General features: G+C 39.7%; 1 protein-coding gene across 1 annotated transcript in view; it reads right to left on the bottom strand.

Moving 5' to 3' along the window:
- LOC136181106 (NLR family CARD domain-containing protein 3-like) overlaps positions 1-16,038 on the bottom strand; it is a 494,962-nt gene that overhangs the window by 246,071 nt on the left and 232,853 nt on the right. The gene's annotated exons all lie outside the window — the stretch shown is intronic.

Raw genomic sequence — 16,038 nt, 5'->3', positions numbered from 1 at the left:
CAGGTGTTATCATTCAGTTTGTGATTTTCTTTATTTTGTATTCTGACTGCAGGATTCTTATTAAGGGTTACAGGTTTTCAGTGAAATCGACATCGACCTGACCTGACTGTGGTCGCTCTGCATCAGGATCTGCTGAACTCCTTTTCTTTACCAAAGACACTTTAGACACTCGACACAAAATAACACAAGTAGATGAAAGTCTTTCTCACTCTACATCAGTTTATTTATTACAAGGTTACACATGAGCTGTCTGAAGAACTTGTGCTACCCAACACAGAGACCTCCAAGGAAACAGAGTGACAGAAAGAAGAGAAGATATCAGGAGAGAAGAAGGATCCTTACACTGTAACTGTTTCATATAAACCCTTTCAATTCAAACGTCATAGCTGCTCCCAACTTACTGGTTCATATGTCAGTCTGAGGTTTAACATTTCTCTCCAGTGTGAACTAACATGTGTGACTTCAGACCCCCCTTTTGTCTAAAATGTTTTACCACACTCAGAGCATCTAAAGGATTTCTCTCTGTGAATTGCCATGTGATATGTCAGACTGGCCTTATGGGTAAATATTTTCTCACATTGAGAGCAGCTGAAGGGTGAATCATCATGTGTCTGGTCAAATTTCCTTTTATGTTAAATCTTTTACCGCACTCCGAGCACCTATGTGGTCTCTTACCAGTCTGTAGTTTCTTATATTTGAAGTTTAATTCTGAAAGATCTTCTCTTGTCTCTTGCCAATCATGACTGTCATCAGTCTTGACCTCAGTCACTGGTTGTAAACGTCTCTCTGGATCTGAGTACCTCTCTGGTTCTGCTCCTCCACAGTCCTCTCCATCAACTCCTGTTTCCATCTGTTCAGTTTGTCTCTGATGAAGCTGTGAGGACTGAGGTTTCTCTTCACCATCTTCACTCTTCACAGAGACAGGAGTGAAGGGGAACTTGGTGGTATCAGTCTCCTCCAGTTCTTGAAGCTGTTCTTCCTCCTGACTGCTCCACAGTTCCTCATGTTCTTCTTTAATGTGTTGGGGCTTAGTCCTGGAGAGCGGGCAGCCCGGGTTCAAATCCGACCTGTGGCTCCTTTCCCACAAGTCATTCCCCACTCTCTCTCTTTGGTTTCTAATTCTGTCCTATCTACCAAAAAATCTTGTTTAAAATTATTTTTATTTTTTAAACTTTGTGGTAAGTTATTATGTTTTTCTAAAAACCCATACGCAAAAAGTTCTTATCAGAAGAATGTTTATCTATAAATCATGTCTCAGGGCCCCTCCCCCCTCCAGCTGCACTACATGGACTATTCCATCATGACCCTCAGGTCTTATGGTGCATTCAGGTGCTGCTCGGGTGCTCCAAGTTTCCGAGTTAGGAAGTCGTTCTTCCGACTTGATTTCAGTTCAGAAAATCTGAATGTTGTAACAACAGCAACAAAGCGTTGATGCTCCAAAGAAGATCAGTGAAATGTTACTGTTACAGTTATATTTGAGGAAAAAGTTGATGTCCTTATACGTGAATCAATAAAAAGTATGTTAACATTAACTAAACATATTTTTCCCTCTATGTGATGACGTCAAGTCGGGAAGTCGAGCACCTCATTCTTTTCCGAGTGACGAGTTGTTTTTCCGACTTGAGCAGGTGTTCATGTGCATTTTACAACTAGGAATCTTGTTTTTCTGATGTGTCCGACACCACCTGAATGCACCGTTAGTGGACAGCGTGTTTAAAGGGATACGTTAGCCATTTGCATTAAGCTTTGTATCATTAGAAACCTGGTAGTATTTTTGAATGGTCGTGCATCCTGCTAACAGGCTCTATGGAGAAAGCTGATAATGCGGTGAGACGGCTGCTGCAGACAGGCAGGCCTTATGTCAGCAGGCTTTATTTCCCTCTCTCTCTTCCCCTCTTCACTGAGACATAAGGCCTGACTGTCGGCGGCGGTGAGGATGAGGAGCCGGGCCCAGCTCGAGCTGGGGTGGACTGGTAGTGTCGGTGCTCTCACTGTTTGCCTATGGACACAGACATAGAGTCTGTTTTCTGATAGGACTGGAAGAAATCTCTGAATCAGTTGAGGAAACGGCCGTATGTGTTGTAGTAAATGTCTGTAAATAGAGGACCTTAGTGGGAGTGGCCTGCATTTCTGTGCATTCTGGGAGTTGTTGTCTTTCATCCACATGAGCCAAAAAGACACTTTCTGCCTTTTCAAGTCAAGAAGTCACCAACTTCAAAATGTATTTCACATTTCTACATATATGACCCAATGTCAATACAGATTCATGTTTCAACGGGTGAAGTATCCCTTTAAAGAAATGATTGACACGGCATCACAGAGAGAGAAAAAAGAGACGAGAGTGAAAGAGATAGATAGATAGATAGATAGATAGATAAATAGATAATACTTTATTGTCAGACGTAGTCTGAAATCTGCCTCACCGCGGCTCTGTTTGCGGCACAACCCTGTAAAGCCTGACACATCAAAAAATAACAAGAAAATTCTATTTTTTTGGAATTGAGATGTTTATTAAACCCTTAAACAAAATCCCCCCAAATTTTTTTGTCATATCATGTTGTTTATGATATTTGTTTTGTAGCACATTGATACATCGGGCGTTTTTGGCAAATTTTTGCACACAACAATGTTCGTTTTAGAAACAAAAACAAAATATGCCCTTCACATTTTGAAAATACAGAACATTTCAGGCAGTTTTTCTCATTTTTTTAACATAACACTTTTTACAGCCTTTTTATTTCATTTTGTGGTAGGCACAAAAACAATTTCTGTCCTTGTTCAGGTAAAGATGCACCTCACACTTCTCACAGTAGACATGTGAGAAGTGATTACCAGTGCAGTGCTTGCATCTCTGTTGGGTTTCCCATGTTGGAAAATGATCAATGCCATCCCTTCTCACATCAAGAGGCACACTGCAGCTTGGTCTTTTACGGGGTGGTGTTGGAGTCTCTTCTGGAGAGGATAGTGGTCTGCCACACCTGATTTTGGCCTTTCCTGCGCTTGTCAGAGAAGTGCCAACCAAAGCCTGAAATCTTCGCAGACGCACGAGTTTCTTCTTGGGGTTTAGCTTCTTCTGGTCTCTTCTGTAGAGGTTCCACGCATTGATGACTGCCACTGTAACAGTGTGCCACCAGATGTACATGTACCATCTTCGGGATCTGAAGCTGAACTTGTAAAGTGCAGACAGCATATCAAGGAGATCAACACCTCCCATGAACTTGTTATATGTTTCAACAATGGCTGGTCTGGGAACCATTATGTGAGTTTTGGATTTGCGATCCCAGCGTTTCACATTTCCCACAGGTTCAGTGCCAACAAAAGAGGAAATCAGGTTCACTGCTTTGTTGTCGTACCATCTTACAACAATGTTGTTTTCCTGGTTCACTCTGAAGTTCATTGACCCTCTTCCATTTTTCTTCAATTCTTTTTCATCCATCATGGTGCAGTGTTTCATCCTGTTCATCCGGATCGTGCCAACATAGTGGATTCCTCTTTCTTTTAGGTGTTGCACCAGGGGAACTGATGTGAAGTAGTTGTCTGCAAAGACCTTGTGATTTTTTCCTGCTGGAAGTGTTGATGTCATTTTCAGCACAACTTCTCCTGTAACACCTACTTCAGACTTTTCTCTGTCTGGATTTTCTGCACCTTGACAAATATCAAAGTCATAAAGAAAGCCACTTTGTCCAGCACGTCCCCACATTTTGAAACCCCATTTGTGAGGTTTTGCAGGCATGTAGACACGTAGATGAGATTTTCCCTTAAATGGCACCATGATTTCATCAACTGCATGGCTTTCTTCAGGAGGTATGCAGAGAAACTGTTCCCCCAGTTTTTGTAACCATGGCCTGAGCTTCCACAGTTTATCTTTCTTTGCATCATCAGACACACTGAGGTTGTCCTGAAAGTGAATCACTGTCAGCAATTTCAGAAACCGATCTCGAGACATCACATGACAAACTGCAGGGAGCCTTGTCTCCATCTCCCAATAGGCTCTCACAGAGGACATCTGTACTAACCCCATATGAATGTACATGCCTAGAACCTGCTCTATTTCCCTGGCAGTTGTGTTTACTGACTTGCCCTCTTTTTGTACACTGTACAGCATTTCATCAGTGACAAACTGTTTGAAATACATGTATGGTGTCCAGTCACACCTGTCTTCTGTGCCTTCCTCAACACTTGCAATGAAATCGATAGATGGAGCTTGATATTTTATTTTTCTCCATCTGTATTCTTTCCTTTGTGCATTGGCCTTCACTGACTCCTTTCTGATTGTGTCCTGTGTTGTTGTTGGGATCTCAACTTCTGTGCTTGTCTGGGCTACACTTTCATCTTGATAGTCTTCCTCATCACTGCTATCTGAACTTCCATCATCATGCATGGTCTGAGGAGTCCATTCTTCCTCATCCTCCTCACCATCTTCCCCTAACTGCTCTATGTCACTTGAATTGCCATCCATTATCATGTTGATGACATTTTCAATGTACGTTTGTTTTCTCACTTCTTCCTCTATTCTTTTTGACATCTAAAAATACACACATAACAAATTGGTCAATATAGCGTAGCGATTATGATTTCAGAGGAATTGTTATTGTGAAAATACCCAAAATGTTTTTTTATAATGGCATTTCAGTCATTAATTAGATTTATTGAATCATCAAAATAGTGTGTGTTTGTATAGTGTATGATGATGTAGATTACATTACAAAAATTTAAAATGACCGTTCAAGGATAAAGCACCTTATATACCTGCAGTATCAAATGTGATACACACATTTTTAACACGATTTAACTGTAATATGAAGAATGAATTATTAAGTAATGATACATTGTTTTAATACAGAATATACTCATATTAAAGAATTAGTAACAATATAAATGTTATTCTTACTGTAACTTCTTGAAAATTAGCAAAGATTTTCCTGCTGAAAGTGTGCTGATGCTAGCTTGATGGTGGCCATTTTTTAAAGGTCAAAAAAAGCCCTTCCACTGCCTGCAGTAGAATGCAAATCCTCTAGGGTGCAGAATACATGTATCAGGTCATATACAACAGGTTTTAAAGGAAAGTTTTGATCATGTTGATAAGACAGAGGTCTCAGAAACTTGCGTAGCAAATATGATACAAATGTTTTTTTAGGGTTTAGACAGGAAACAAAGATACAAACATTTGAAACAACACTCAAACACCAAACAAATGCACAGAGGCCCTAAACGTGCTTTGGTCGAGGATTCAGCTCCACATTCAATTTTAGGATTGATTGGTGAACAAAAGAGTGTTTCAGTCTGACCTTATTAAAACGTGGGACCCTGTATCTCCAGTTTGATAGTATCAGTTCATACTCTGTGTTCAGGGCGTGGTCATGGTCAGAGGCGATGCAGTTAGCCAGTCTTAAAATGATTTTGTTGTAGGCCGATTCATAGAGTCTTTGCATGGGTTGGCCTACAATCTTAGAGCAGATGTTCAACTGCTGGAGCAGTTTAGACTTCAGAGTGGCAGACAGACACATATACAATGAGGTGTTACAATACTGTAGGACACTTAGAATCACAGAGGTAACGAACAAAAGAAGAATCTGTCGACTCGCCCCAAAAGATCTCAGACGGCGGGGAAATAAATTCTTTGTTTTGTCTTTTTACAGATGTAATCAATGTGATCTTTCCAGGACAACAGATGGTCGATCATTATACCCAGATATTTATAAGATGACACTTGCTTGATTGTTTCATCATGAATGAGAATAGGAGCTTTATGAGCATCAGACGGTGAACCAAATACAATTTCCTTTGTTTTCTTTGCATTGATCTCTAGAGCATGGTCATCACTCCACATAACTATTTTGTTCACAGCATGTTGGTGCAGTCCAGGGTCGTCAGAGTTACTTAACAGAGAAATCAGAGCTGTATCGTCAGAGTACTTCAGAGTGTACTGATTTTGTGTATCAGACCGACAGTCATCTGTATAAAAAGTGAAAAGCACAGCTGAGCTCACACAACCCTGAGGAGCGCCAACATTAGTTGTGATAGCAGATGAAAGGGTGTTATTCACCTTCACAAACTGGATTCTGTTAGTGAAAAAAGAAGCATACCAAAGAGTCAAGTAGGGGTTAAGTTTTTGTTGAATCATTTTTGATACTAAGATGTCTGCTTTTATTGTGTTAAATGCTGATGAAAAGTCTAGAAAGAGGGCTCTTGCAAATGTATTTGGCCTATCTAAATGTTTGGTGATGATATGGACCAAAGATGTTTGAGCAGTATTCTTTCTAGAGATTTCATGATCACTGAGGTAAGAGCTATTGGTCTGAAGTCTTTATGATCCCTTGGACATGGAATCTTAGGTAAAGGTTTTATGTACAAAGTTTTCCATGACATAGGGACCTCGTGTGTGTCAACTGAAGACTGAAAAATTGGTTGCCATACTGGAGCCAACTCAGCTGCAAAGTTTTTTAGCAGAAAACCACTACACTTATCAGGTTCCACTGCCTTCTTTGTATTTGTACCCTGAAATGTTTTCCTTACATCTTCAACAGTGATGATAATTCTGTCTGAAGCTGCAGGTATGATGGCTCTGAGTATTTCAGGGAATTTTGCAGGGTCGTCTTGTGATTCAAATCTAGAAAAAAAAAGTTCATTGTCTGTCGCAATTGATTTGATTGGAGTTGACATGCCCGTCATAGCTTTCATGTTGTCCCACACTCTTTTAGGGTTTTTAGCTTTAAAGGCTTTGTTCAAGAAGCTGTCTGTGTTCCACTTTTGCTTCTCTCAGTCTGATTCTCAACTCTTTTTCTGTAAGTTTTATTGCTTCTGGATTTTTATTTTTAAAAGCCACTTTTCTTGTATTTATGACTGCCTTTATGTCACTAGTGACATATGATTTATTATTAGGGTAAATTTAAATTTCCTTTGTTGGAACAACCAGCTCTACACAAAAATTGATATAATCATTTGTAACATCAGTTATGTCATTTATGGAGCCCTCATGAAAAATTTAACAATTTGTCCAGCCAAAACAGGCTTTCAGTTGTTCTTTACTCTCATTTGTCCATGTCCTAATCACTTTCTTTTCTGGCTTACTTCTCTTAAGTTTTGTCTTATACACTGGAATCATGTGCACAACATTGTGGTCGGACTTTAATATAGGTGGCCGGCACTTGGACACATAAGCACCTTTAACATTTACAAAGCACTTGTCCAAAATATTGTCTTTCCTGGTCTGGTCCTTGACGTACTGCTCGAAACCAGGCAGCACAGTTTCCAGGTGACAATGATTCAAGTCTCCCAAAACTATAGCCGGTGCCTCAGGGTAGTTGAGTTGTAGCTCAGGAACACAGTCAGCTATGGTCCGTGCAGCTTGTGACGCTTTCCCGTTTGAGGGAAAACAGCAAAATACACCCAAATTCTCTTTTGGCAAATAAAATGGTCTTAAAGTCATACTGAGAATTTCTACATTTGGGAGTGGGAGTGGTGGCCGATTTGATCTCTTTCGTAACCGGTTTCGAATTCCTCCTCTCTTTTTCCATTTTTTGTTCCTGATGAGCTCCTGGGGGATCTTTTCCAGCGTCAGCCGGTAGAAGTGGCTTGATACAACTGCTTGGGTCGGGTCTGGTTGTAGCTCCAGCAGAGCCTCTCGGCTGTACGAGCGTGCAAGCCGTGACGCCTCACTCAGGTGTGCTTTCGGACATTGCATGGAAAGGCATTGTCCAAGGAGACAGAATAGCCACAGAAACACAAGCACAGTTCGAGGGACACTCATCTTACACTTTAGACGAACATATACCACAGACAGGCCGGATAAGACGACGTTTTAACAACATTAAACACGAGAACAAACAAACAAACAGAGCGTGCTGGGATGCAGTGCGCAGCTGAGCAGCGCACCTGATCACTTTGCGAAGATAGAAACTAACGAACAAGCCAGTATGAAGTGAAGCTTATCTAGCAGAGCAGAAAAAAGGATGTAGAGGGAGGAAAAAGAGAGCTTGATGTCCAAGCTGCCAAAACTTAGAACTTTTTTTTACAACAGTAGGCTACCAGGCCCCGAAGTCCTGTGACGTCATGAACACAAGATTACAGATTCCTACAAGTGGAGACGATGAAATAAAGAAACACACACAGGAGACAAAGGAGATGAAGAGAAATACAGACAGAGAGGAAGAAGAGAAATACAGACAGAGAGGAAGAAGAGAAATACAGACAGAGAGGATGAAGAGAAATACAGAGAGAGAGGATGAAGAGAAATACAGAGACAGAGAGGATGAAGAGAAATACAGAGACAGAGAGGATGAAGAGAAATACAGATAGAGAGGAAGAAGAGAAATACAGACAGAGAGGAAGAAGAGAAATACAGACAGAGAGGATGAAGAGAAATACAGAGAGAGAGGATGAAGAGAAATACAGAGACAGAGAGGATGAAGAGAAATACAGACAGAGAGGAAGAAGAGAAATACAGACAGAGAGGAAGAAGAGAAATACAGACAGAGAGGATGAAGAGAAATACAGAGACAGAGAGGATGAAGAGAAATACAGACAGAGAGGAAGAAGAGAAATACAGACAGAGAGGAAGAAGAGAAATACAGACAGAGAGGAAGAAGAGAAATACAGACAGAGAGGAAGAAGAGAAACACAGACAGAGAGGATGAAGAGAAATACAGACAGAGAGGATGAAGAGAAATACAGACAGAGAGGATGAAGAGAAATACAGACAGAGAGGAAGAAGAGAAATACAGACAGAGAGGATGAAGAGAAATACAGAGACAGTTTTGTAATCTCAACAACATCATCTTTGTTTCCATCAGTAAGTCCTCTCTTACTGTTTCTTTTGAGTTCAGGCGTGTAAGAGCTGCAGTTGAATCTGAACAAACAACAACTCTCTCTGGCCTTCTCGATCCATTCAACCCTAACATTATAGCAGTTAGTTCTGCTGTAAACACGGATCACTTATTATTCATTCTTTTACATATTTCTATATCAAACTCAGATATGAACACTCCTGTCCCCACATGTCCACTCTCTGGCTCTTTGGATCCATCAGTAGGTATGTAGTTATAATATTTCTTTTGTAAATAATCTTCAACCAAATGCCCAATGTTAGCCACATTTCTTTCAATCCATTCTCACTTTTGCTCCACAAGTTGTAAGTCAACGCTAGGCACTGGAACAATCCATGGAGGGATATTAGCCCATCCAACATTTGGTCCATCAAGTGGAGTTTCTCCAAGGTGCTCTTTTCTTTATATTTCAACTGGTTGGAATAGTTTGTTTATTAACAGTTGTTAGTTTGTGTTCACAACGAATGTTTCATTTTCTTGTATCTCTAAATGCTCGAGAGAAAACACAAAGAGAAAATCTGTATTTTTATTTTGTATGGGTGAAAAAGCTAATTTTATATTTCTGAAGAAACACTTAAAACTAGAGGATGAAATATTCTGGATAAATCAATGGGATGACCTTGGTTCCACTAGATCAGCAGGCTCCTGTTCTGTGACCCTCCTGGTAAATTCATCACCTCTAGAAGTACTCATGATGGTCATTGGATAATTTACGTACTTGACATTAACGAGCACTTTTATATTTTGGTCAATAGGTATGGCTTTAATAACCTAACTCAAAACAAACAGTTGATTTTGGAGGTCTCTAGTGTCACTGAATCCCTTAAACTAAAGATGTTTGAGCAGTATTCTTTCTAGAGATTTCATGATCACTGAGGTAAGAGCTATTGGTCTGAAGTCTTTATGATCCCTTGGACATGGAATCTTAGGTAAAGGTTTTATGTACAAAGTTTTCCATGACATAGGGACCTCGTGTGTGTCAACTGAAGACTGAAAAATTGGTTGCCATACTGGAGCCAACTCAGCTGCAAAGTTTTTTAGCAGAAAACCACTACACTTATCAGGTTCCACTGCCTTCTTTGTATTTGTACCCTGAAATGTTTTCCTTACATCTTCAACAGTGATGATGGTTCTGAGTATTTCAGGGAATTTTGCAGGGTCGTCTTGTGATTCATGTTGTCCCACACTCTTTTAGGGTTTTTAGCTTTAAAGGCTTGTTCAAGAAGCTGTCTGTGTTCCACTTTTGCTTCTCTCAGTCTGATTCTCAACTCTTTTTCTGTAAGTTTTATTGCTTCTGGATTTTTATTTTTAAAAGCCACTTTTCTTGTATTTATGACTGCCTTTATGTCACTAGTGACATATGATTTATTATTAGGGTAAATTTAAATTTCCTTTGTTGGAACAACCAGCTCTACACAAAAATTGAGATAATCATTTGTAACATCAGTTATGTCATTTATGGAGCCCACATGAAAAATTTAACAATTTGTCCATCCAAAACAGGCTTTCAGTTGTTCTTTACTCTCATTTGTCCATGTCCTAAAATCAGAGGGATTTTAAATATGATCTTTTCCTGAAGATATAAAAGTTATTATATCTGATGTGATGCTGGATAAATCTATCACTTCTTACATCTCTAAATGGGAATTCATGAAGTTCACATTTAGGGAGCACTCTGTTACATTTGGAAAATCTCTAAATAGAAGTAACAAATCATCAGAAATGAATATAATCAAAGAAATAAAAAGCTGCTGTAAGAAGACATGACTTTGTGACAATGATAAACAAAAAGGACATATTCTACAAACACAGCTGGATGAACTCTGTGTGAAGAAAGCTGAAGGAGCCGACAGAAGATCCAGGGTCAAATGGATGGAGGAAGGGGAGGAAAGTTTTTCTGTCATTGAGAGAAAAGAAGGCAGGAAAGAAATCCAATCAAAGCCTCATTAGTTCATGACCAAGTTAGTTCTGATCCAGTCTTGATGAAATGGTTTCTTTCTCTGGTAAACTAGACTCATCAACCTTTTCTGTCATGGATGCTGACTCCTTCTTCAGCCATCTCTCAGCTCTTCTTCCTCATATAGACGAGGAGTTAGCAGAATGATGTGATGCTGATATTACTTCAGAGGAGCTCAAAGAAGCAGTAGATAGTCTTTCTTTGGATAAGTCACCAGGATGTGAACTTTTAGAAACATGTTTGGGAATTGTTAGAAAGTTCATTTTCTCTTATGTTAAAGGAAGCTACTGACAATAAGACATTCCTCCACACTATGAAACAAGGCATCTCTGTCTTTGCAGACACGGAGTATGTCAACAAGAGAGTCTGGCTCGTTTCTTGAGTTGGGCCGTTCATTATTGCACACAGAGCTTAAACTGTACATACACTTCAGATACTGACTCGTTTAGAGCAGAGCCCAGCATCAACAACGTGACCCAGCACGATAAACGACTTTCCATCTATAGTACGACGATCACAGAGACTGTTTGTACTCGTCAACATAAAGACGACTTAATCAGACAGCTCAGCTGATCGCTGGGATGTAACGCTAAAGTGATCACATTAAAACATACCATTGAATCTACCCTGCTGTGATTGGCTGAATAGGAAGGAGACATCTGATTGGCTACAGACATTTCCATTTGTGAATCGAACCACGGCAGGGGAGTCTCAAAAGTCCCACACACAAATGCAGCGAGGTTCACACATGACAAACAGTTTGTAAAGGCAGACTGACAAGACAAGATCCAAATGTGTGTTTTTAATATATATGTATATCACACATTTGTGGATTTCTATTAAATATAAAACTATAAATATTTGTTCATGAATCTTGTTTTTTATTTGTGTATTTTTTTACATTAATATACAATGCTAAATATTTGTGTGTGTATTGAAAACTATTTTTGTGGATAGAGTCCTTATAAATCACAAAATACATTTGTGAATCCTTCTGTGTGCATTCATGAAAATTGAGACGGATCTAACTCCATACTAAACAGACTCAGCTTCCTCTGATTGTCAGTTGACAAGGTAGAGACGTGCTGATTGGCTGGAGGCTTAGGCGTCAAGACTCTGTCAAAATTTGTGGTTGTGCAAACCTTACCTGTGTGCACAAAATATTTCACCAAAGTAACCTTTCACGAGTTCAAAATCTTATTTACAGGCAGTTGATCCCATACAGCAGCCCTTCCTTTTTTACAGACCACTGCAGGACAACAGACTGCCTCAAACACTTTCATCAACTTCTATCATCACACAATATATCTGATATCAAAGCAGTAAAGGATCATCTGACACAATAAACAAGCTTCCTTCAGTAAAATGTTATAAAGCTGTGACCTTTGATTCCCTGTTGCTATGGTGATTATTAGACTTTGGTATTTCCTGGTGTCAGGAGACTTGACTTTGACGTTGTCCTGTTGAGACGCAGATTAGTTCTCTGTGTTGAAGGTAAGAGACACTTTTTATACTGTTTGAAAGACTCATTTAATTTAAGTATAAAAAGAGCTGTAAGCTAACAGTTAGCCACCGGATTCATTAGCTGCTCTGACTAAAGTAGAAGTGAAGGACACACAATGATCCTCAGTCCCGATGCAGGCTATGCTAACCATGCTAACAGGTCGATTAAAGACGAGCCCGCTCTGGAAGTTTCTTTCATTGAGATCATCACTTTATCTTCTGTAATTGAAATGTTTGAGTGATTATCATTTTGATTTTAACATTTTTCTTAATTACGTTTTCTTTACAGTGGAACATATTCATAAGAAGTTGTTGTAACTCTCTCAATCAGCTGACTGTGTTCTTGGTTAATCAATGACTTGTTGGGTTTGACTTGTTATTGTTTTATGATTCTGAAGTCCTGCAGTGAAGCCTCCTCTGATAAGATAAAACTTTATTGATGTGTAGTGTCCTTTTTTTAATAAATCCAGAAAATAGGCAGGGTCAGTTTTTGCCTGTGACCGGACCAACAAAGACATCAACATTTTAAACTCTAAATCTAACTGTCCTTTTGAAGTTCTAAGTGGTGTTTTAAAGCTTGTTTGTCTTTCTTCAGAGACTGGACCCAGGAGACAAACAAATTGAGTACTAAAAGCTTTATTCATCTTTCTCAGAATCCAAAGTAGTGAGCCGTCTGCAGACGACTGACCAAGACAAAGAATATCACACAATATATACTTATTTTGCTGAGGGCGTGGAGATGGTATCCGCCTCCTCCACATGGGCTTTATAGATCCATCTGTGTCCCACATGGGCTTTATAGATCCATCTGTGTCCCACATGGGCCTGATAGCTCTAACTATGTCCCACGTGGGCCTGATAGCTCTAACTATGTCCCACGTGGGCTTCACAGCCCCAGCCATGTCCCATACATTGCCACATGCTATTTTCAGAAGTTAGCAGTCAAAAAAAAACCTACTGTAATGTCATGTCTTCTTGATAAATGGGGTATATATCTGGCCAACCATCTTGTGACCGGACATCGACACACCAACATAGCATGTATGGCAGGTTTTCTTGGAATGATGGTCCTTTTTCTTGTATTTGTCTCTCCTTCACCTCTCGTAAATGTCAGGTTAGCTTAAGATTTATTAATTAATTACCCCAAAAGCGAGCTCGTATGAAACTTGAGACCTCACTCTTTGACCATGCAAAATTTAATCTAAGCATTAACTTTTTTCACTCTATCCTTGATGAGTTTCACTTTGTAGGCTCAGTTTGAATTCATGTGCACATGTGCCCTTCTGCATTTCATCCTTAGTTGATTGTGTTAAGTTTATAATATGCAACCCTCACACTATTATTATTTATTTATCTAATTTGCATAATATGTGTCTTTTAGTTCATTATTATACTGAAATACTGTTATGATTATTATGACCACTTTATATAAATGTTGATTATAAGGAATATAAATACATGCCTTCAGGTGGGACACTACAGATGCTAGAGGATCAATTCAAAAAAGTTCAATTCATAAAAGTTTAAATAAAATAATTTAAATTCATCAAATTAGAACAAGAAGGAGATGATGACAGATCTTAAAAAAGAGTGATTCATGTCCAAGTTACAGACTGTGCAGTGAATACATTCAGAACCTACAACTACTTTAATACTTCAGCTGGATAATCAGTCTGACAAGAACAGAACATCTGAGAGTAATAAATCATCTACTATAAGAGAGAACAGAAGATTAGATCATAACACCAGGTGAACCAGGTAGATGTGATGTTAGTAGACTGACAGTGAGGTGATGATGATGATGATGAAGGTGAACCAGGTAGATATGATGTTAGTAGACTGACAGTGAGGTGATGATGATGATGATGAAGGTGAACCAGGTAGATATGATGTTAGTAGACTGACAGTGAGGTGATGATGATGATGATGATGAAGGTGAACCAGGTAGATGTGATGTTAGTAGACTGACAGTGAGGTGATGATGATGATGATGATGATGAAGGTGAACCAGGTAGATGTGATGTTAGTAGACTGACAGTGAGGTGATGATGATGATGATGATGATGAATGTGAACCAGGTAGATGTGATGTTAGTAGACTGACAGTGAGGTGATGATGATGATGATGATGATGATGATGAAGGTGAACCAGGTAGATGTGATGTTAGTAGACTGACAGTGAGGTGATGATGATGATGATGATGATGATGATGATGAAGGTGAACCAGGTAGATGTGATGTTTGTAGACTGACAGTGAGGTGATGATGATGATGATGATGATGATGATGATGAAGGTGAACCAGGTAGATGTGATGTTAGTAGACTGACAGTGAGGTGATGATGATGATGATGATGATGAAGGTGAACCAGGTAGATGTGATGTTTGTAGACTGACAGTGAGGTGATGATGATGATGATGATGATGAAGGTGAACCAGGTAGATGTGATGTTAGTAGACTGACAGTGAGGTGATGATGATGATGATGATGAAGGTGAACCAGGTAGATGTGATGTTTGTAGACTGACAGTGAGGTGATGATGATGATGATGATGAAGGTGAACCAGGTAGATGTGATGTTAGTAGACTGACAGTGAGGTGATGATGATGATGATGAAGGTGAACCAGGTAGATGTGATGTTAGTAGACTGACAGTGAGGTGATGATGATGATGATGATGATGATGATGATGATGATGATGATGAAGGTGAACCAGGTAGATGTGATGTTTGTAGACTGACAGTGAGATGATGATGATGATGATGATGATGATGATGATGATGAAGGTGAACCAGGTAGATGTGATGTTAGCAGACTGACAGTGAGGTGATGATGATGATGATGATGAAGGTGAACCAGGTAGATGTGATGTTAGTAGACTGACAGTGAGGTGATGATGATGATGATGATGATGAAGGTGAACCAGGTAGATGTGATGTTAGTAGACTGACAGTGAGGTGATGATGATGATGATGATGAAGGTGAACCAGGTAGATGTGATGTTAGTAGACTGACAGTGAGGTGATGATGATGATGATGATAATGATGATGAAGGTGAACCAGGTAGATGTGATGTTAGTAGACTGACAGTGAGGTGATGATGATGATGATGATGAAGGTGAACCAGGTAGATGTGATGTTAGTAGACTGACAGTGAGGTGATGATGATGATGATGATGAAGGTGAACCAGGTAGATGTGATGTTAGTAGACTGACAGTGAGGTGATGATGATGATGATGATGATGATGATGAAGGTGAACCAGGTAGATGTGATGTTTGTAGACTGACAGTGAGGTGATGATGATGATGATGATGAAGGTGAACCAGGTAGATGTGATGTTTGTAGACTGACAGTGAGGTGATGATGGTGATGATGATGATGATGATGATGATGATGATGATGATGATGATGATGATGATGATGAAGGTGAATCAGCAGCTTCTTTGTTTTCTCCACAGCTGAAGATCTTTGACTGGATGTGACTTCAGCAGCTGAACTCCATCAGTGTTGTTGTAGTGACAGAGTGCAGCTCTCCCAGCAGGGGGCGCTCTGCTATGGATCAGTGTGAGGACACAGAGGAGGGAGTCCCTCCCTCTAAAACCTCTCTGTGTGAGGAACATGAAGCTCTGAGGTGAGGATCTCTAACTGTCCATGGCTGTATCCAAATTGCCAAGTACCTACTCAATCTGTCTGTAGTCAGTACCTACTATCCGTGCTGTATACTGTTAGTACCTACTATTCAGTAGGCGCGCG

Source organism: Labrus bergylta, chromosome 2 (assembly GCF_963930695.1).
Source record: "Labrus bergylta chromosome 2, fLabBer1.1, whole genome shotgun sequence".
NCBI classification, from domain to species: Eukaryota; Metazoa; Chordata; class Actinopteri; order Labriformes; family Labridae; genus Labrus; species Labrus bergylta.
This window is presented reverse-complemented; position numbering and strand designations above follow the sequence as displayed.